This window comes from Orcinus orca, chromosome 19 (assembly GCF_937001465.1).
Source record: "Orcinus orca chromosome 19, mOrcOrc1.1, whole genome shotgun sequence".
Taxonomy (NCBI): domain Eukaryota; kingdom Metazoa; phylum Chordata; class Mammalia; order Artiodactyla; family Delphinidae; genus Orcinus; species Orcinus orca.
In genome coordinates this window covers 15,998,954-16,020,422 of record NC_064577.1, presented here as the reverse complement: position 1 = coordinate 16,020,422, position 21,469 = coordinate 15,998,954, and the positions used below count along the sequence as shown (strand labels likewise).

At 41.1% G+C, this 21,469-nt stretch overlaps 1 protein-coding gene across 4 annotated transcripts in view; it reads right to left on the bottom strand.

Moving 5' to 3' along the window:
* Nucleotides 1–21,469, bottom strand: part of ARHGAP44 (Rho GTPase activating protein 44) — a 141,218-nt gene that overhangs the window by 114,654 nt on the left and 5,095 nt on the right. The window contains exon 2 of one of the 4 annotated variants that reach the window (XM_049702238.1): nucleotides 14,635–14,715. The exons of the other annotated variants lie outside the window; for them this stretch is intronic. The gene's annotated coding sequence lies outside the window, so the exon portion shown is untranslated. The remainder of the gene's footprint in view (nucleotides 1–14,634; nucleotides 14,716–21,469) is intronic. 4 annotated transcript variants of the gene reach the window in all.

The following is a 21,469-nucleotide window of genomic DNA, read 5'->3' as shown; positions in this document are numbered from 1 at the left end:
ATTTTAAAAATACATAATTAAGTAGTGTTTATCTCAGTAAGTCCAGGATGATTCAACATAAAAATTGCTTATTGATTTCATGTACATTTATGTATATAGTCAAGGAGAAAACTCAGGATTATCTCAACGGATGCAGAAAGAGCATTTAATACAATTCAACTTCTATTTGTGATTTAAAATAAATAAATAAATAAAAATACCTCATGGCAAATGAGGATAAGAAGGAACCTGATAAACTTGATAGAGTACCTATACATGAAACAAAAACCTAGAACAAAATGATAAACCGGAAGCCTGTATGATACTATCAGCACTATCTAACATGGTCTGGAATTTCTGAAACACTTAGGAAAAGAAAAAATAAGTATAAAAAAAATTTTTTAAGCTATCATTATTTGTAGATAATATGATGCTCTATTAGGTTAAACTGTTTGAAATTACAGTTTTTATAGGCAAAAATGGTCAGACATCAGCAATGTCATATGGTTCGATGTAAGTTTAGCAACTTGGCTCAAAGTAAGGTTAGTAGGTAACCAACTATGAGAGTTAATAAGAGACTTCATCAAGGTTGCCAATATAGGATAACTTGCCTCCCCAATCAATCTCATTACAGCAGCAAAATCCAACTATAAAATATAGGATAATAATGTATCAATCACAAGAGCATTACGAACCATGAAATACAAAGAAATCAACCAATACATTCTCTACAGTGAGAAATATTAAACTCTAATAAATACAGATTATGATGTGATTAAAAGAAAAACAGTAATTAGAAGCTCTAGCCTGTATGTTCACATTGCATCGTGCATCGATCTGAAAAGCGGTGCTATGTACAGAACAAAATGAGATCTAGAGTACAGTTCATGTAAATTAAAACACCCAAAATTACCGTACATATTTTATAAGAACGCACACAGACGAATGACAATACTTTCAAACTGTTTTTATGGGGAAAGAGAAAATAAAAAGATTAAAAAGACAACAGGCTTACACAGACAGACCAGAGGATGTGCGCCATGATCTGAGAAGCTAACTTAACCCTCTGTGCTGAAGGTTCAATAAAGAAAAGCGATCAAGTTTGAATCACGTGGTATATAAGGAGGACTACTAAACAAGTTTCAAGGTAGCGACTGGGTGTCGAGAGCTGGGGAGAAGAGAATGTTCTCAAGATGACACTTAGGAAGGCTCACCTGACATTGGTGGCTACAGTGGGTCGAGGCTGGGAGAGGACAGTTGTAGGAACACCGGTGATAAATCTGTTCCCATGGCAGGGGCCCTTGAGTCCTCTTTGGAAGAAATGGAAAAATTAAAGGATCAACTTGGAGGGACCGTATCAAGAAAGAATCAAGAGAATCTTGGAACTGCACGGGGATTGTGGGTGTGGAAAAGACAAGGATGACTCGAGGCTTTCCCGTCTTGGTGTCTGGCACCCAGGACGGAAACAGAAAACTCTGGAGATGCAGCCAGGAGGATAAGTTGGATTTTAGAAATAGAAAATTCAGCACCATGAGCTGCTGTAGCCAAAACGGCCAATAAAATGTAAGGGCACTGGGAAATTTAAATGAAGTGACCTCCTTAGGTGAAGTCACGGTCCAACGACACTGGTAACAAGGCTGGCTCTGGTTACTGTACCCAAAAAACAGGCAAAAGACACAAAGAGGAAGAAGACCAGAGAAGAGGAAATCAAGTGATTAAGTCAAATGGCTGAGATGGCTTCCTTACCAGACTCCTTCAAAGAGCTGGAAGAGAAACAATCTAAGAGGGATTGTAAATGAATTATGAAGAAGCAGATTTGTCAAAAATAAGAGAGATCTGTTGAAGCAGAAAAGTGTTTATCAATAATATACTTTAGGACTTCCCTGGTGACGCAGTGGTTAAGAATCCGCCTGCCAGGACAGGAATAAAGATGCAGACATAGAGAATGGACTTGAGGACACGCGGAGGGGGAAGGGTAAGCTGTGACAAAGTGAGAGAGCGGCATGGACATATATACACTACCAAACGTAAAATAGATAGCTAGTGAGAAGCAGCCGCATAGCACAGGGAGATCAGCTCAGTGCTTTGTGACCACCTAGAGGGGTGGAATAGGGAGGGTGGGAGGGAGGGAGACACAAGAGAGAGAAGATATGGGGATGTATGTATACGTATAGCTGATTCACTCTGTTATAAAGCAGAAACTAACACACCATTGTAAAGCAATTATACTCCAATAAAGATGTTAAAAAAAAAGAGTCCGCCTGCCAATGCAGGGGACACAGGTTCGAGCCCTGGTCCAGGAAGATCCCACATGCGGTGGAGCAACTAAGCCCGTGCACCACAACTACTGAGCCTGCGCTCTAGAGCCCGCGAGCCACAACTACTGAAGCCCACGTGCCACAATTACTGAAGCCTGCGTGCCACAACTACTGAAGCCCGCGTGCCTAGAGCTGGCCTGTGCTCCGCAATGAGAAGCCACCGCAATGAGAAGCCCGTGCACCACAGCGAGGAGTAGCCCCTGCTCGCCGCAACTAGAGAAAGCCCGCGTGCAGCAATGAAGACCCAATGCAGCCAAAAATAAATAAATAAATAATTTTAAAAAATAATAATATACTTTAGAACGAACACAAAGAATGACGCTAAACAACAGTGCATGCAGCACAGATGCGTTACTCCCACTGGCACTGGCTGCAGATAGAAAATCTAGAAACCTAACACTCCCAAAGCCACATAATCAATATTTATTGAGTGCCTTCTACATATCACGCACTGTGATAGACACTGAGGATGCAATGATGGGCTCAAACAGGTATGGCCCCTGTGATGGTTAATTTTATGTGGCTACCTGGCTTGGCTATAGCACCAAGTTTTGGGTCAAACATCAGTCTAGATGTTGCTGTGAAGGTATTTTTTAGATGTGAATAACATTTAAATCAGTAGACTTGAAGCAGAGCAGATTACCCTCTAAGTCCATTTGGGCAGCGATAACAGAATAGCGTGAACTAGGTGGCTTATAAACAACAGAAATTTGTCTCTCAAAGTTCTGGAAGCTGGGAAGTCCAAGACCAAGGTGTTGGTACAGTCCATGTCTGGTGAGGGCCCACTTCCTGGTTCAGCTGTCTTTTCACTGTGTCCTCACATGGCAGAAGGGGAGAAGGATCTCTCTGGGGTCTCTTTTTATAAAAGGGCACTCATCCTATACACGAGGGCTCCACCCTCATGACCTAATCACCTCCCAAAGGCCCCAGTTTCAAAGACCACCACATTGGAAAATACGTTTCAACAAAAGAACTTTGGAAGGACACAAACATCCAGTTCCCAGCACCCTCCATAGTGTGAGTGGACCACCTCCAATCAGTTGAGGGCCCTTACAGAAAACACTGAGGACCTCTGAGAAAGAATGAATTCTGCCCCCAGACCGTCTTCAGACTCCAGATGGCAACATCAACTTTTCCCTGGTTCTCCAGCCTACTCGCCTGCCCCACGGATTTCAGACTTACCAGATCCCATAATCACGTGAGCCAATTCCTTAAAATAAATCTCTCGCTTGTCTACATATATACATCCTATTGGTTTTGTTTCTCTGGAGAACCCCGATGAACACAGTTCCTTGTGTCATTAAAAAAATAGTAATCAAAAGACTCTATAAGTGGAAATATATTTTAAAACTAAGATTAGCCTGCAAAAGGGAAAGAAATCTGATTCTACAGGAACATGAAATAAGAGAATCTGACCTAAACTGGGGTCAAGTGCTCTGGGAAATCTTCACCAAAAGAGATACTTCAGCCAAGATTCTGGAAGAAGAGGAGATATGCAGGCAACAGCAGTCAGGGTGGCAGAGAGTGACTCAGGCAGAAGACAGAGCAGTTCAGAAGCAAAAGGAAGCAGGTAGGAAAGGAGGTCAGGTAGGTACATCAAGGCCAGACCGTGAAGAACCTTACATGGGGTTCATTATCCTCAGAGCAATGGGAAAGCACTGAGAGGAATCAGTTTGGGGATAACATCAGATCTGCCTTGTGAAGACTCAAGCTACTGCGTAAGAAATAGAATAGAAGAGGGCCAGAATTGGAAGGAAAAGGAGATGCTATGGTCTGAATGTCTGTGTCCCCCTAAAATTCATATGTTGAAAGCCTAACTCTCAAAGATGATGATATTAGGAGGTGGAGCCTTCATGCATGACATAAATGTTCTTATAAAAGAAGCTCCAGAGAGACCCCCTAGCTCCTTCTACTATGTGAGGACACAGAGAGAAGGTGCCAGCTCTGAACCAGGAAGAGGGTTCCCACCAGAACCAGACCATGCTGCTACCTTGATCTTGGACTTCCAGCCTCCATAACTATGAGAAATAAATTTCTATGGTTTATAAGATCTCCAGTCTATGGTATTTTGTTACAGTAGTCAGAACAGACTAAGACAGGTGGGGGTCAGTGTTTCTAACTCATCCAACTGGATGGGTGTTGACCGCAGACACAACAATAAGGAAGCCTGGGTAGAAGATCCTGAATTAGGCCTTGGAAATGTTGAGTTTAAGGCACATTTGAACATCTAACTGGAGGCCCCCATGACTTCTTTTCTGGATATCAGCCTCCTAAGAGGTTTCCCTGCTTCCACTCTTGCCTCTCGACTATGTACTGTGCACACAGCAGGAAGAGTAATCTCTTTAAAATGTCAGTAAAACCATATTACTTTTTCACAGAAAATTTCAAACTCTTTTCCATGGTGTATTAAGGACCTGGGGCTCTACCAAAGGCAGCTCCAAGAGGGCTTATGAGCATTCATTCACCTGCACAGAGTGGTCACTGAAGCCAAGGGCATGAAGGATATTGCATAGGACTGTAGAATGATGCGTGAGGAAATCCATTATTTCCTGCAATGGAGACAGATAAGGAATGACCAGAAAAACAGGAAGAATCCCGGCAGAATATAGTATCACTGAGGCCAAGGGAGAGAAAAAAGCACTTCAAGAAAAGGTGATCAGGGACTTCCCTGGTGGCGTAGTGGTTAAGAATCCGCCTGCCAATGCAGGCGACACTGGTTCGAGCCCTGGTCCGGGAAGATTCCACGTGCCGCGGAGCAGCTAAGCCCACGCGCCACAACTACTGAAGCCCGTGCGCCTAGAGCCTGTGCTCCACAACAAGAGAAGCCACCGCAATGAGAAGCCCACTCACCGCAGCGAAGAGTAGCCCCCGCTTGCCGCAACTAGAGAAAGCCCGCGTGCAGCAACGAAGACCCAATGCAGCCAAAAATTAATTAATTAATTAAAAAAAAAAAAAGAAAAGGTGATCAACCAAGGCTGCTGAAACGTTAAATAGTAAAGACTCAGAGATGTCCAGTGGATTTAGCAATATGGAGTCTGGTGCCTTTTTGGTGCCTTACTGAGTTCAGGCAGAGGTATGTGGGTAAGGAATAGGGCCAGAAGCCAGGCAGGGGGGAATACAGAGTGAAAAGGGGGCAACGACATTTGCAGCAACATGGATGCAACTAGAGATGATCATACTAAGTGAAATAAGTCAGAAAGAGGAAGACAAATACCACATGATGCCACTTATATGTGGAATCTACAATATGGCACAAATGAACCTGTCAGCAAAACGGAAACAGACTCATAGACGTAGCGAACAGACTTGTGGTTGCCAAGGGGTGGGGGGGAAGGAGAGGGATGGACGGGGAGTTTGGGGTTGGTGGATGCAAACTATTACATGTAGAATGGATAAATAACAAGGTCCTACTGTAGAGCACAGGGAAATACATCCAATGTCCTGTGACAAACCATAATGGAAAAGAATATGAAAAAATAACATATATACATGTATATATGTGTATCACTGAGTCACTTTGCTGTACAGCATAAATTAACACAACATTGTAAATCAGCTACACTTCAATAAAAAAAATTTACAAAAAAAAAAAAAAGAGGAGGCAAAGAAATGGAGGCTGTGAATAGACACCTTTCCAAAGAGTCTGGCTATAAAAGAGGAGAGGTAAGTCAGGGTGTGGGAGTGTCAGGGGAGGTTTTGCTGCTGAGATGGAAAGGACTGAACACCTTCACATCTTGACGGAATGAACTGTTTGAAAAAGTAGTTGAATATACATAAGAAGGGAGACCTGATAACATAATAAGGTTCAGGAGGAGATGAGACCCACAGCACAGATGGAAGGATAGAAAGAAGAGAAAAAGGATTCCTCCTCCATTGGAAAAGGTGAGAAGGAAGAGAGAATACAGAGAGGTGGTCTTTGGACTTCACAGTGGAAAGTTAAGGCCATCCCATCCATCTGGGAGAGCTTCAGTTTTCTATAGGAAGTAGAAGGTGAGGTTAGTTGTGGTGAGGGAAAGGGCTGGGGATGAGGAAGTTTGAGGAAAGTAGGAAAGGGAAGTACTATTGTTTTGGTGAAGGACAGAAGGAGCTGATCTGACAAACAGTAGGATTCAGAGGCAGCAACAGGGGCCCATTCAAGTTGGATGGTAAAGAATTTGTAGGAGTACCAACCTGCCTCGTTGAGTCACTTCCAACAGCAGGGTTTACCGCCTCAGATACAGGCACAAAGCTCACGGGGAGGGACTTCCCTGGTGGCGCAGTGGTTAAGAATCCACCTGCCAGTGCAGGGGACACAGGTTCGAGCCCTGGTCCAGGAAGATCCCACGTGCCCCAGAGCAACTAAGCCCATGCGCCACAACTACTGAGCCTGAGCTCTAGAGCCCACGAGCCAGAACTACTGAGCCCGCGAGTCACAACTACTGAAGCCCACGCACCTAGAGCCCATGCTCTGCAACAAGAGAAGCCACCGCAATGAGAAGCCTGCGCACCGCAACGAAGAGTAGCCCCCGCTCGCTGCAACTAGAGAAAGCCCCGGCACAGCAACGAAGACCCAACGCAGCCAAAAATAAATTAAAAAAAAAATCTCATGGGGAAATACTTCAAGAGGGTTCAGTGGTTTGCAAGGTGATTGGAAGTATTAAAGGAACCTGAGATTCTCATGCCCTCCCAAGAAACCAGCTGTTGCTGATCTCCAATGCCAAGAGTGCCAGACAGAACATTATTCTATAATTAGAGAGTCTACACTAAGTTGGTATTTAACCACAGCAGATTTCTGAGTTAGGAGACTACGTGGATGAAAGAAGCTAGAAAAGCAGAATCTATCTGTGCGGCGCAGCAGAGAAAGAAAAAGGTCTCCCCAGTACTATCACCATCTTGCTATTTTAAGAAAACAGGATAGATCCCACACTTCTTGTTGGCCTTGCCATCAACTTGTGCAGCAGAACAACTGCCTCTTTCGCACATTTAACAATTACCTAAGTCCAGCCTCAGCATCAGATATGTGCCTTGGGAAGAGAAAGATGATGGCGTCCCCAGGCAAGGAGGGCAGCCGGGGAACCGAACGTCATTATCCAGGGTATCTTCTTTCTGGCTCTACTGCTGTGCACAGTTGTCTTTGTTCAGCTTTCATCACTTCTACTCAGGGCCTAAAGTGATGAGACGATTCTATCCTGGTTTGCAAATGACTTGTATTCTAGGTTTCTTTCTGAATAATTAACAGTAATGGTTTATTAAATAGAGTATGGCCTTACTGGTGCTCCAGAGACCTGCTGGCATCGAACTCTCTGAGGCACAGAAGTTTGAACCCAGGTACCTGAAGGGGTGTCACCACTCTCCCTCCCAGGCCAAGGGAAGTCAATGAAAACCTACTGCAGGGTCGGCCAACTATGGCCAGTAGGCAAATCCAGCTCGTCGCCTGTTTTTGTATGGCCCACAATCTAAGAATGATTTTTAAGTTTTAAATTCATTTTTTTGAAGTATAGTTGATATACAATCTTGTGTAAATCCTAATGAAATAGTCTCCACCTATTATAACCAGTAACTTTTTTCGTCTTTAGTTGTGGTTTTTAAAATGTGTTACTAGATATTGAGTAGTTACAAAAGAATATTTAAAACATTAAAAAGATGGGTAAAATGCAACAGAAATACAGTCCAGAAACAGACCCACATGTACTATCAACTGATTTATGACGAGGAGAACACTGTAATGTAATGGGGAAAGGATGGGCTTTTTAATAAATGGTGCTGGAGAAAACGGGCTATTCATCTAGAAAAAAGATGAAACTGACCCCTATGTTACAACATACTCACATACCTATTTAAGGTGAATTTTAGACCTAAATGTAAAAGGTAAAATGATAAACCTCTAGAAGAAAATATAGAAGAATATTTTCTTCTATGGGGTAGGCAATGATTTCTTCAACAAGGTACAAAAACTACTAACCATAAAAGAAAACTTGGATTTTATCAAAATTAAAAACTTCTGCTCCTCAAAAGACATCAAGAAAGTGAAAAGGCCAACAACTGGCAGAAAGTACTGGTAATAATATAACAAAGGACTTCTCTCCAAAATATATAAAGAACCCCTAGAAACCAATAATGAAGATACACAAAATCTAATTTAAGTATGAGCAAAAGATTGTATATACATTTCACAAAAGAAGAGATCTGAATACCCAATAAACTCATGAAAAGGTGTTCAACATCTTTAGTTGTTAGGGAAAATGCAAATTAAAGCCACACACCCACTGGAGTGACAAAGATCAAAAGGACAGACAATGCCAAGTATTGTCACAAGTATGGAGGAAATAGACTCTTACACACAACTGGTGGGAGTGAAAATGACACAAGCATTTTGGAAAACCATTTGACAGTTTATTATAAAATTGACCAGCAATTACACTCCTGGGTATGTATCCAAAGAAACAAGCCTATGTTCACAAAAAGACTTGCATAAGAATGTTCAGAACACATTTAAAAAGAAAAAAACCTAAAAACTGGAAAAAGCCCAAATGTCCACTAGTAGGTGAATGGATAAACAAATTGCGGGTATATCTGAATATACTAAATACTAAAGAGGAGGAAAAACGAATAAGCTACTGATACTTATTACAACGTGAATGAATCTCACAAATGATGTGTCGAGAGAAGCGGCCAGACCCAAAAGAACACATCCGATCGTTCCAATGCCATTTGTTGAAAAGTCAATCCTTTCTTCATTGAATTGTCTCTGCATCTTTGTCCAAAATCAATTGACCATATTTGTGACTCCTTTTCTGAACTCTCTATTCTGTTCAGCTGATCTAAGTGATGTCTCTGTCATTACCACTCTGTGTTGATCACAGTAGCTTTACAGTAATTATTAAAATTGGGTAGTATGATCCCTCCAACAATATTCCTCTTTTTCAAAAGTGTTTGATACTCTAGTTCCTTTGCCTTTCCCTGCAAATTTTAGTGTCAGCTTCTCTGTATCTATAAAAATATCTTGCTGAAATTTCGACTGGAATTGCATTAAACCTATAGATTAATGTAAGGAGAATTGACATCATAACTAGGTTGATTCTTGCAATCTTGAACATGATCTGTCTCCCCATTTAGGTCTTCTTTATTTCATCATTTTCAAGTTTTCAGCATACTGACCCTGCACATATTTTCTTAGATTTATTCCTGTTTTCTAAATTTTATTTCTAAATGTTCACCACAAGTTATTAAAAATACAATTGACTTTTTAAAATTAAACACATATATATTTTTTAATTTATTTATTTTATTATTTCTTTTTGGCTGTGTTGGGTCTTTGTTGCTGTGCGCGGGCTTTCTCTAGTTGTGGTGAGCGGGGGCTACTCTTCATTGAGGTGCGCAGTGGCTCACTGCGGTGGCTTCTCTTGTTGCAGAGCATGGGCTCTAGGCGCGAGGGCTCAGTAGTTGTGGCTCGTGGGCTCTAGAGCACAGGCTCAGTAGTTGTGGCACACAGTCTTAGTTGCTCCGCGGCATGTGGGATCTTCCCGGACCAGGGCTCAAACCTGTCCCCTAATTGGCAGGTGGATTCTTAACCACCATACCACCAGGGAAGCCCCTACAATTGATTTTTGTATGTTCATTTTGCATCCTGAGCCTTTGATAAGTTCACGTATTAGTTCTAAGAGCGTTTTCATAGATTCTTTAGTATTTTATCCATATGTAATCAGGTCATCTATAAATAGGGCAGTTTTATTTATTCCTTTCCAATCTGTATACCTTTTATTTTTCTTGCCTGTTTGCACTGGTGTGGCTCTCCAGTACAAGGATGAATAGAAGTAACAGAACATCCTTGCCTTGGTTCCAGGGTTAAGGGAAAAGCATTCAGTCTTTCACCATTAAATACGATGTTAGCTTCAGAGTTTTCTTAGATACCCTTTATCAGACTCAAGTTCCTATTATTTCTAGTTAGAGATTTTATCATGAGTGGATTTTAAATTTTGTCATGTGCTTTTGCTATACCAGTTAAGATGAGCATTTGGTTTTTCTTCTTCATTTAACATAGGAGGTTACATTGATTTGTGAATGTTAGACCAATCATACATTCCTGGGATAAACCCCACTTGGTCATAGTGCATGATTCTTTTTATTTATTGCTATATTTGATCTGCTGTTGGTCTACAGTTTCTTTTGCTGGTAATGTGTATGTCTGGCTTTGTTATCAGGGTAAGGCTGGCCTCACAAACTAGGTGGGAAGCGTTCTCCTCTCTTTCCTCTTCTGAAAGAAATTGTGTAGAACTGATGTTATTTCTTTCAGTGTTTTGTAGAAACCACCAATGAAACCATCTGGACCTGGCATTCTGTTTTTGGAAAGAATGCAATTTCTTTATAGATATAAGACAATTCCAGTTATATTGACTCTTCTTTGGTGAGTTTTGGTAATTTGTGGTTTTCAAGGAATTGGTACATTTTATCTACGTTGTCCAATTTAGGTGCAGAGTTATTTGTAGTATTTTTTAATCCTTTTAATAACTTGTCAGAGCTGCAGTGATATCTTCTCTTTTATTCCTGATATTAGTCATCCGTGTCTTCTCATCTTTTTCCTTAGTTTCGCAAGATCAACTTTATTAATCTTTTCAGAACATCAGCTTTTGGTTTCATGTATCCTCTCTACTGTTTCGCTGTTTTCTATTTCATTGATTCTCATTCACCTCTTTATCACTTCTTTCTGTTTGGTTTGGGTTTATTTTTTATTTTTCTATTTTCTTAAGGTGAGAGCTTAGATTACTGATTTGAGCCTGTTCTTCTTTTCTAATGTAAGCATTTAATGCTATTAATGTCCCTCTAAGCTTTAGCTGTATCTTACAAATTTTGATGTTCTAGTTTCAGTTTCATTCAAAATATTTTTTAATTTCCCATGAACTATCCTCCTTGGCACATGGATAACTTATAAGCATATTGTGTAACACTGGGATCTTCTAGTTATCTTTCTGTCATTGATTTCTAGTTGAATTCCATTATGGCCAGAGAACATACTTTGCATGATGTCAAATTTTTAAATTTAAGATTTATTTTATGACCCACGATATGGTCAACCTTGGTAAATGTTTCAGGGGCACTTGAAAAGAATATGCACCATCTTGCTATTGGGAAAAGTGTTCTATAAATGCCAAATAGATTCAGTTAGTTTCTACTGTTATTAATTCTTCTATATCCTTGTTGATTTTCCGTCTACTAATTCTATCAATACCAGAGAAGAGCTTTTGAGTCCCCACCTGTAACTGTGGATTTGACTACTTCTCTTTTCAATCTATCACTTCTTGCTGCATGTATTTTGAACTTCTGTTCTCATTTAGGATTATTATGTCTTTTTGATTAGTTGAACCTCCTACTGTCATGTAATATTGATACCTTTCCTCATCGCTGTAATCTTCCTGGATCTGAAGTTTACTGTATTTGATATGAATATGTTCACCCTTTTCTTTCGAATGGAGTAAACTTGACAAACTCTTAATTCTAATTATTTCTTTGCAGGGTTTTGGGGTTTCTTACATAAACAATCATATCGGAAAGTAATGACAGTTTAGAGTTTCTTTCCATTTTCCATACCTTTTTATCACACTCAAGAACTTTTTATGACTTGTTCTCCTTAGAATGGCAGGGATGGGCATGTGCCGTTGCTGCTCTAATATATAATCTAATCTAATAATATAATCTCTAACATTCTACTCAGATTTAAAGCTTCCTTCTATTTTATTCTAAAGCATATGCAGCAGTTTTCGCAAAGCATCTCTCTCCCTTGTCCTTTGTGGGTTTATAGGCATGAAAACAAAGTACCTCAGTTGCTGCTAGCAGCTATATTGTGACCATGAAAAAAGCCAGTCTGAGGAAAAGGCCAAGACACAGGTGAAGGCAAAGCAAAGAGAAATGGGGAGAAGGACAGCAGGGGCCCAGATCACAGGGCCCTGGACTCTCCCTACCTTTGGACGCCCTGTCACCTGAAACAGTCTCCTTATTGTTTAAGTCTCTCTGGACTGACATCTGTTACTATAATTAAAAGCATTCTAGGTGATACAAATGATGAACAGTTTTCTTTCCTACAGAACTTGAGAGCCTTAAATAGAAATATAGACTGTAAGTTCCTAAGAAGAATCTACACTGTGCCACATTCTTCACAGTCCAAGGATTTTTTTCCCACAGAACAAAACTTGATAAAGAAGGAAAAGGACATGCTTCTGTCCATGTATTCAAAAACATCATATGCCCTGTGTTGCAGGCAGCCAGAGAGAAGAGATTCCAGGCAAGAATACAAATAAGGAGGACACCGCAATAGTCAAGGGTAGGGACACAGATGACAATGAAGAATCAGAGATGAAACAGCAGATATATTGACAGATAAATTATAATTCAGAGAGAGATTTGTAGGAACTGACTGGATACGGAGGGGTGAGGAATGACCTTGGAATACCAAGAAACATGCCCTCTATGTCACGGCTAAGGTCACAGATCCCTGGCAAAGTGACCAAGGTAGAGTCTTTGATGTCATTGATTAGGGTCTGGTCAACCATCCGGGTGGACTGAACGGCCACCATCCCTTCTTGGTCCTTCGGGCAGAAGCCTCTAATTTTCATTTTGGGAACTGCTTCTCCCCGCTTGCAGTCTGTGTGGACATGCAATCTAGTCAACTCTCCACCCTCCCACTGTCCCCAAGGGTTGGCCAGGTCACATGACCCAAACCAAGCCAATGAGACTCTCTTCTGCAATGGAATCCTGAGTGGCCCAATGACAGAAAACAACTGGAAAGTAACCCTTTTTTTTAACTTTTTAAATTTATTTTTTTATTGAAATATAGTTGATTTACAATGTTGCGTTAGTTTCTGGTGTACAGCAAAGTGATTCAGTTATACACATATATATAATTTTATATATATGTGTATGCATACATATATATATATATATATATATATTCTTTTTCAGATTCTTTTCCCATATACGTTATTATAAAATACTGAGTATAGGGCTTCCCTGGTGGCGCAGTGGTTGAGAGTCTGCCTGCCGATGCAGGGGACATGGGTTCATGCCCCAGTACGGGAAGATCCCACATGCCGCAGAGCAGCTGGGCCCATGAGCCATGGCCGCTGGGCCTGCGCACCCGGAGCCTGTGCTCCACAATGGGAGAGGCCACAACAATGAGAGGCCCGCGTACCACAGAAATATATATATATAGATATATATTGAGTATAGTTCCCTGTACTATACAGTAGGTCCTTGTTGGTTATCTACTTTATATATAGTAATGTGTATATGTTACGCCCAAATTCCTAATATATCCCTCCCCGCCACTTCCCTTTGGTAACCATAAGTTTGTTTTCTATGTCTGTGAGTCTGTTTCTGTTTGATAAATAAGTTCATTTGCAGGGAAGTAACCCTTTCGAAGGTAGCCTCTGAAGAGCTGTCCCGTCGCCCTGCACCTGGTCACTCCTTCGATTTTCTGAGCCACCCCCATCCTTCCCAAATCTCCATTTTGGCTTAAATTAGCTCCTTAAATTAGCTTCTTCTACCAGAGAACCCTAATAGGTCACGGGGAACCACTGGTCCTCCGCTCCAAGTCACGCAGACAATTTCAAAATGTGATGTGTCTTGGAAATTAGCCACCCTCAAAGGCTACTGGCCCATCACTTCCTAAGAGCAGACTATTTTATTCTGTAAAATGAGATCTGACATCATGACCTTTCCAGATCATGACCATAAGAAGTTCCCCATGTTCGAAACTAAGGTTCAGGAGAACTTCAAACATATTACTAATCAGACCTTTCAGGGCCCCAAACTTAAAACATCAGTATGAGAATTTCCAGCTACATTTTACATTTTCCCTCTTTGTTTTGAGTCCTGCAAGAGTTTTGTTTTGTTTTGTTTTTAACGTTCATTTTAAAGAATTTGGAAATTTTTAGAAAGTACCAGCAGCAAGAAACGAAATCACTCCTAATCCTACCCAAAGGTAAACACTACATGCTGAACTGTCCAGTCCTTCCAGATTTCCTTCCAGTGTGTTCTATGTACTTTTTCTTAAAAAAAATAGTGTACAGTCTCAACTATGTATGCACTTCTGTACCCTGTTTCCTTAAACATTTCTCAAAAGCCCTTAAATTTTTTTGAATGTTAGGAAAACACTAAGATTGTTACAACTGCAGAGATGTGTCAGAATTTACTTAATCATCCCACTAACGTTAGACACTGAAAGTTTTCCACTTGTTCCCTTCCTGCAGAATCATTAAAGTACAACGATAAAGAACACTGGTGTCAGAGCCAGCAGATCTGGGAGCAAATCTTAAGAACTGTCCTTCTCTTATCAACTATGCACCCAGCAGCAACACATACTCACCTGCTCAGAGATTTGTGCAGACAACTGAGGACAGATCAGAACCTACTCTGAAGTGGCGCTGTGAGGATGAAACAGGAATATCTGTAAAGTACATGAAAGTGTCTGTTGGAGGACACACGCAACCAAGAGCAGCTATGAAAACTCAACCAAGAGCAGCAACAGTGCCCATAAGCAAACAGCTAAAAGCTCTGTCCGCTTTTCATATTCCTTATTTTGTAAAGGTCCCTGTTTGGTTTATTCGTTATGTAGGAGTCTGTAGGGGCTTTTGCAGATACAGAAACTGCTCTTCTTTCAACATAGAGCTTAAAAAAAAAAAAAAGTACTTTCAAAGGGTCCTCTTCTTACCCCTTCTGGTGAAACTGCAGTGAGGAAACAAAGTGAAGAATTTTCTATCGGCAGATTTTCATTGTATGCTCTTTGTGGTTGGCTACCTACAAGACACTCCATTACCTTAAATGAATGTGACAGTTTTATTTTTATTCATGTCAAGAGCGGTCCATTAGCATTTCCAGAACCACCTAAACTGAAGTAACTGGAAGGACCCTGAGGCTGCTAAGATCCACCCTCAGGAGACAGCGGACCAGGGGGAGCATTTGCCTGTACTTGACCTACTTAGGACGCAGCCCAGATATGGTCTGCCCCTTTCTTAGTCTACTTCTGCAAAATGGAGCTACAAAGAGCACCCCATGCCTATCCACGCTGCCATGAGCCAATAAAAATAATGCCTATAAAGAACACAGCCCAGTCCTTGGCGACAGGGGACAGAGCTGTGGCTTCTGTGGTTCCGCTCTTCCGAATCCATGAGGGACTGGATTTCCCTGCCCCAGCTCAAGTGGCACGGGGTGTGTGATCTTCTCTGGCCAATGAATGTGAGAAGTGACCTGGGTCACCTCCAGGAGCAACCTTAGGAGCCAATGTATGATTCACCACATCTTCATTCACACCCACTACCATCCCAGAGGTGCACGTGGAACAAAGCCTGGGTCCTTGAGGGGCCACCCCCAGTCCCGCCTGGCCAGAGCCTAAGCTACCGAGATCCTGAGGGGTTTTGTTACAGCAGCGTAACATGGGCCATCCTGAGGAATGCACTAACCAGTAGTCACAGTGAGTTTTAAATGACTGAGGCCACCAGTATTATTAATATCTCAAGATGTTTCATGTTTGCCACTAAACATAGAAAAACTGGGTTTGATCTGGGAAAACAAGACAAATGGGTATCAATTGCAACTTGTAATTTTCAGGTACTTAAGAATATAAATAAGGCCCGAACAAGTGTCTCATGTCAAAGAGGCTTTCAGCACAGCAGGGGGCCGTGGTCATAACTATAATGTATTGAGTGCTTACAGGCTGAGGATATCCTATTTATTATCTTATTTAATCCTGGCAATCAGCCCATACATTAGGTGTCATTCCAGTGTGACAGGATGAGAAATTCTGTTCTCATGGTTCCTCTTCCCACTGTAAAAAGGTTTTAAAATTTGTATATACACACACACACACACACACACACACACACACACACACACACAAACACAAATTCTGACATGAGAGATGGTAGGTATCAGCAAGAGAAAACTTTGTTATCCTAAAGACACTCCTCTCTGAAGGACCTGACAGATTCCTGGACACCGTGAGAATCTACAGCCACCCTCCTATGATGGAGACAAAGAATGACCTTTCTCATAGCTGCACACGGAAGGAGAGAGCAGCCAGAGGGGACTGGAGTGAGCAGGGGTACAAGGAGGATTTCAAAGACAGGCAGTGGGACAGGAGAGAGATATACTCCTGGTTATTCACCTGTGGCAGAGGCTCCCTTCCTCCAGTCTTATCTAGGGGAGCTTTGTGACTAGTTCAAGCCAATGAGATGTAAACAAAGGTGACATCTGTCAATTCCTGGTCAAGGTATGTAAGAGCCAGGATGCCATCTCTACATCCCCTCTTCACCTTTAGTAGAGACTGAAAGCCATGTATTGAGATTGGGGGTGGATCACTGAATCATGCATGGAGAACTGTCCTGGAAAGCCCGCTGACTCCCATGACATATCACATGAGCTTAAAACAAACTACTGCTATGTTAAGCCACTGAGGTTCCAAAGCGCAGGTGTTACCATGGCAGAACCTAACATCCTAATATTGAGACAACAGGGAAGACTCGAGGCTAGGAAAAGAACAAATAAACCCAAGGAAATCAGGAGGAAGGAATTTAAAAATTAAAGAAGAATTTACTACAAATAGGGAAAAAAATGCACCAATCAAGAGCTAACGAGAAAGAAATTTTTATAAAACTAGATTAAACCTAAAAGCTGATTAGGTGTGGGGGGAAGGAAACCCTCTAGCAAAGCTAGTCCAGGTGAGAAAAGAGAAAAATGCAAGTTAGGCTGACAAAGGAGATACACGTATATACTCAAAAAAGATTCTATTAAATTTTAAAATCATCACAAAATTAATGCTTTTCTATAAAACAGGTTACTAAAAATGACTCAGGAAAAGATAGAAAACATAAATAGTCCAATGATCACTGAAGAAATTGGGAAAGCTGTCAAAGAACTACCTCCAAAAAATGTCCTGGAAAAGTCGTTTCGAACCTTCAAAGAACAAGTAATTCCTTACCTCACCATTGCACAGAAAAAGAAGAAAACTGACAGTTCATTTTACAGTGTTATCAAAATGTGACAAGTTTAGCATAAGAAAAGAATTCACATGCTCTCGTATATGAATACTGAATGCCAAAATCCTAAATAAAACAACTAAATCTACCATTGTATAAGAATAATTAGCAAACCATAGTCAAATAAGATCAACTGCAGGAAGGCAAGGAGAGCTCAATATTAGAAAATCTACTGAGGTTCAAGAATGTAAAACACAAGGTTCTCATGTGCAGGAACTGTAGGAACAATCATCAGTGTATCCCCAGCACAGAAAACAATGCCTGGAACGTAGTAAGTGCTCAATAAATATCTGTGGCATAAATTATTGAGTGAATATATTAATAACTTAAGGGAGAAGAACATATGATTATCTCTAAAGACCATGATAATATAGTTAATCAAATTTAACTTTAATGCCAAAGAAAAACTCAAAGTAAAATACATTTATGCAGCATGTAACATGATTAAAAAATAAAATCTCTCAAACCAATTATCACACATTTCCACAGAGGATAAGAAGAAGACAGGGAAGTCCACATTTTGCCATTTATTCACCAATATTTTAACACTGTTCTACAAGTCCTAGACAATGCAATTAGACAAGAAAATAAAATAAATATAATACTGAAGAGGAAGAAGCAAAATTACTATTTGTAGAAAATATTTATGATTGCTACCTGGAAAATTCAATAGACTCAATTTTTTTAAAGTACTTAAAAATAATGAGAAAGTTTATGAAGGTGACTGTTTAAGATATACAAAAATCAATAACTTTCCTACATTCCAGAAATAAAGAGTAAGGAAAACATAACAAAAGATTCCAAACATTAAGTCTACAGTAATGACAAATTACCTAAAGCACAGAAGCAAAATTAGGCAGGACGCAAGTAGACAAAAACTAGTTTATAGGATCATAAACAGACTTGAATAAACATACCCTATTCCCAGATGGGAAGAATTACCATACTAAATACTGCAAAATTGTCGGTTTTCCCCAACTTAATGCATACGTTTTAAAAGATACTAAGGAAGAATAAACCAATGAGCGAAGCCAAAAGGATATAATCAACTTTTTTTTTAAATAAAAAAGCAATTTGTAAATTAGCTGTGATGAAGGCACAACAAGATTTTTAGGCAAAGCTGTTGAGTCCTAACTGCCAAGCCAAGGAGCTTCCCCAGATGAAGCTGAGATGAGGGGCCCAGACCGACTCCACTGCACCCCCCACCCAAAGCCCGGGATGCACCAACCCATCCCTGCTCACCTGGGCAGCAGAGCCCACCTTAAATCCCTGCCAACTGGCAGGTCAAGAGAACACACTAGAATCCTACAAACAGACACAAGTAGATGAAATCTTTTAGTACATAATAATGATGACGTTTCAATACAGTGGGTATGAGTTACATCATTCAATTTCATATCACGGTAACTGTTTAAAAAAAAAAAAAAAAACTAAATGTGACACCTACGTGATGTCCCACACCAAAATTAAAGAATTTGATGCATTGAAGATTTGATGGCAAAATAAAATTATATAAATGGTAATGAAAATGTATAAATATTTATGTCATCTTAGGCTGAGAAAAGTGTTCCAAAGCATAACATTTAAAGCACAAACCATAAATTGATAGACTTGAGATCACGAAATATTATAAATGACATAAAACAAAATATAAAAGGCAGAAAAAGCTACAGGGAGATGTGCATGGCATAAGACAAAGCTTGTATATGCTTATTAACAATTACCTAAAAGTCAGTAAGAAAACAGTTATGAACATGACTTTAAACAAGTGGGGCTTGCAGCAACTCAGGAAAGGCCATGAATGTCCAGCAGACATAACAAATGCTCACCTCACTAGAAATTTGAGAGGAGAAAAGAGGTTTTGGTTTTATTCAGGTAATTAACAAAGTTATAATATTAGTTGCTGATAGAGTTGGGGAGAAGAAATTAGCAATTCTTCTGAGGATGAAAATAGAATATGTGTGTGTGTTCATATATATAAAACGTACATTCACAGTCTTAAAAACTTACATATTCTTTGGCCCAGCAATTCTATTTCTAAGACTTCATCCTAGGAAAGTAAACCCATAGGATATATTTGCTACATGATTACCAAAGAAAACCGGCGGACTCTAATGGAATATTATATAGTTGAAAAATTATGCTGGAGACACACTATTATTGACATGGGATGATATTCAAGATGAAGGGGGAGGGACTTCCCTGGTGGCACAGTGGTTAAGAATCCACCTGCCAGGGCTTCCCTGGTAGAGCAGTGGTTAAGAATCTGCCTGCCGATGCAGGGGACACAGGCTCGAGCCCTGGTCCGGGAAGATCCCACATGCCACGGAGCAACTCAGCCCGTGCGCCGCAACTACTGAACCTGCGCTCTAGAGCCCACGAGCCACAACTACTGAGCGCATGTGCCACAACTACTGAAGTCCGCACGCCTAGAGCCCATGCTCCGCAACAAGAGAAGCCACCGCCATGAGAAGCCCGCGCACTCCAACGAAGAGGAGCCCCCGCTAGCTGCAACTAGAGAAAGCCCACGTGCAGCAATGAAGACCCAACACAGCTAAAAATAAATAAATGAATTTTTAAAAAAAAACAAAGGAGGAAAAATCTGGTTGCAAAACAATACACACCAAACCATCTCTAGCTCTTTAAGAACAGATATACACCCATGAAAAAACTTGGAAGACCATATCCAAAATATTCACTGTGGTCTCCAGGTAGTGAGATTACTGGTGATTTTTTTTTTTTTGCCTTTTTGCCCACCCATGAGTTTAAAACTTTTCTACGATAAAGTATCACTTATGCAACCAAAAAGAAAGTTTAAAAAAAGTAGATTGAATTCTGTGGGAAAATAAACATTTATCCTAAAAATAAACCCTGAAGTTGGAAAATGAAAGCAAAAACATCTGCTTCCTGGACAGAAAGGATAGTTTAAAATTGCTCGACAGCCACACACTTCCCACAGGCAGTGGGGTGCCAGGTGCCAGCTTGCTGGGAAGCCCTGCACCGAATAGGAGAGCCCTAACTCTCCCCGGCTCCCCCCAACCCGCCCCCCAGCTTCTCTCCAACCCACAACTGACTTCACTGGGAGCTGAAGTCTCAGGGTATTATCTGCTGCCGTTATCAAAATAGCATTTGAAATATATGTTGTCATAGCATTTGAATCTCTTGATTATCAATAAAAGAGCTCCTTACTTATCCCCCTAAAAGGAACAACCGTAAATTAAATGACTGTTTTGCTCACATGGCTACGGATTCACTCTTTCTAGAGAAAAAAAATTGCTTCTTGTCACCCATCATGAAAAAACGCTAATGACTACTGATACATTTCTTTGCTGGATGGCCACTGGGAGGGGAAGTCATTAATTGCTGTTGAAAGGAATGGCTCCCTCGCAATGACTTGCAGTTCTGGGAGAACAGAATTCTGCAGGAAATCCTGACGACTGAGGGCTGTACAGCAAGGAGCTTAGGAGACAGGAGCAGAGAATATTCCCTCCAGATTCGCTAGCCCGTTCATCAGTTTGTAAGTACATTCTGTTCTCTGTCACACAGACACACCACAGCAGGTGGCCAGACATGGGCTTCCATAAAACTGATGAAAAACTTCGCTTTGAGACCTCATAAACGTGCACCTTGGGGGACAGGATTGAGTCTGCCCAGCCCTGCTGGCCTAACAGGAGGACGTGGTCCCACTCACAGGGAATTAGAGGTGGGAGCCAAGCAGTCCAATGACTAATTTGCAGTGACCTTTCCATGATGCCCTATGGATTGGATCATGGCTCTCAGGAGGCCTGCTGATGGGCAAGGCAGTGTCTCAGAGACACCTTCAAGGAAAAGATCCTCGCTGGCTTCGGCTGTTTTGGGCCAAGCAAAAAATGCCTGCAGCACCAGTGCTCCTAGAGGCTGCTGCATCCTCGGCATCTATCTGGGTACCACTGGCGACTGCAGTGACATCCTGAGAGCTGCACAGCAGCAGTGAGGCTCAGCCCGGCTCTGCACCAGAAACCGAGCCCAATCACGGTGGCAGGCTGAGCGGTCTAGGAATGGAAGACGGGGGCTGTGCAGACCAAACTTGGCCTTCCACTCACCAACTCACAGACTTGAAAACCAAAGAATCCAACCCCACCGGCCCTGCTCCCGCCCTCCCACGCCTCTCTCTCTCTCACACTTCCA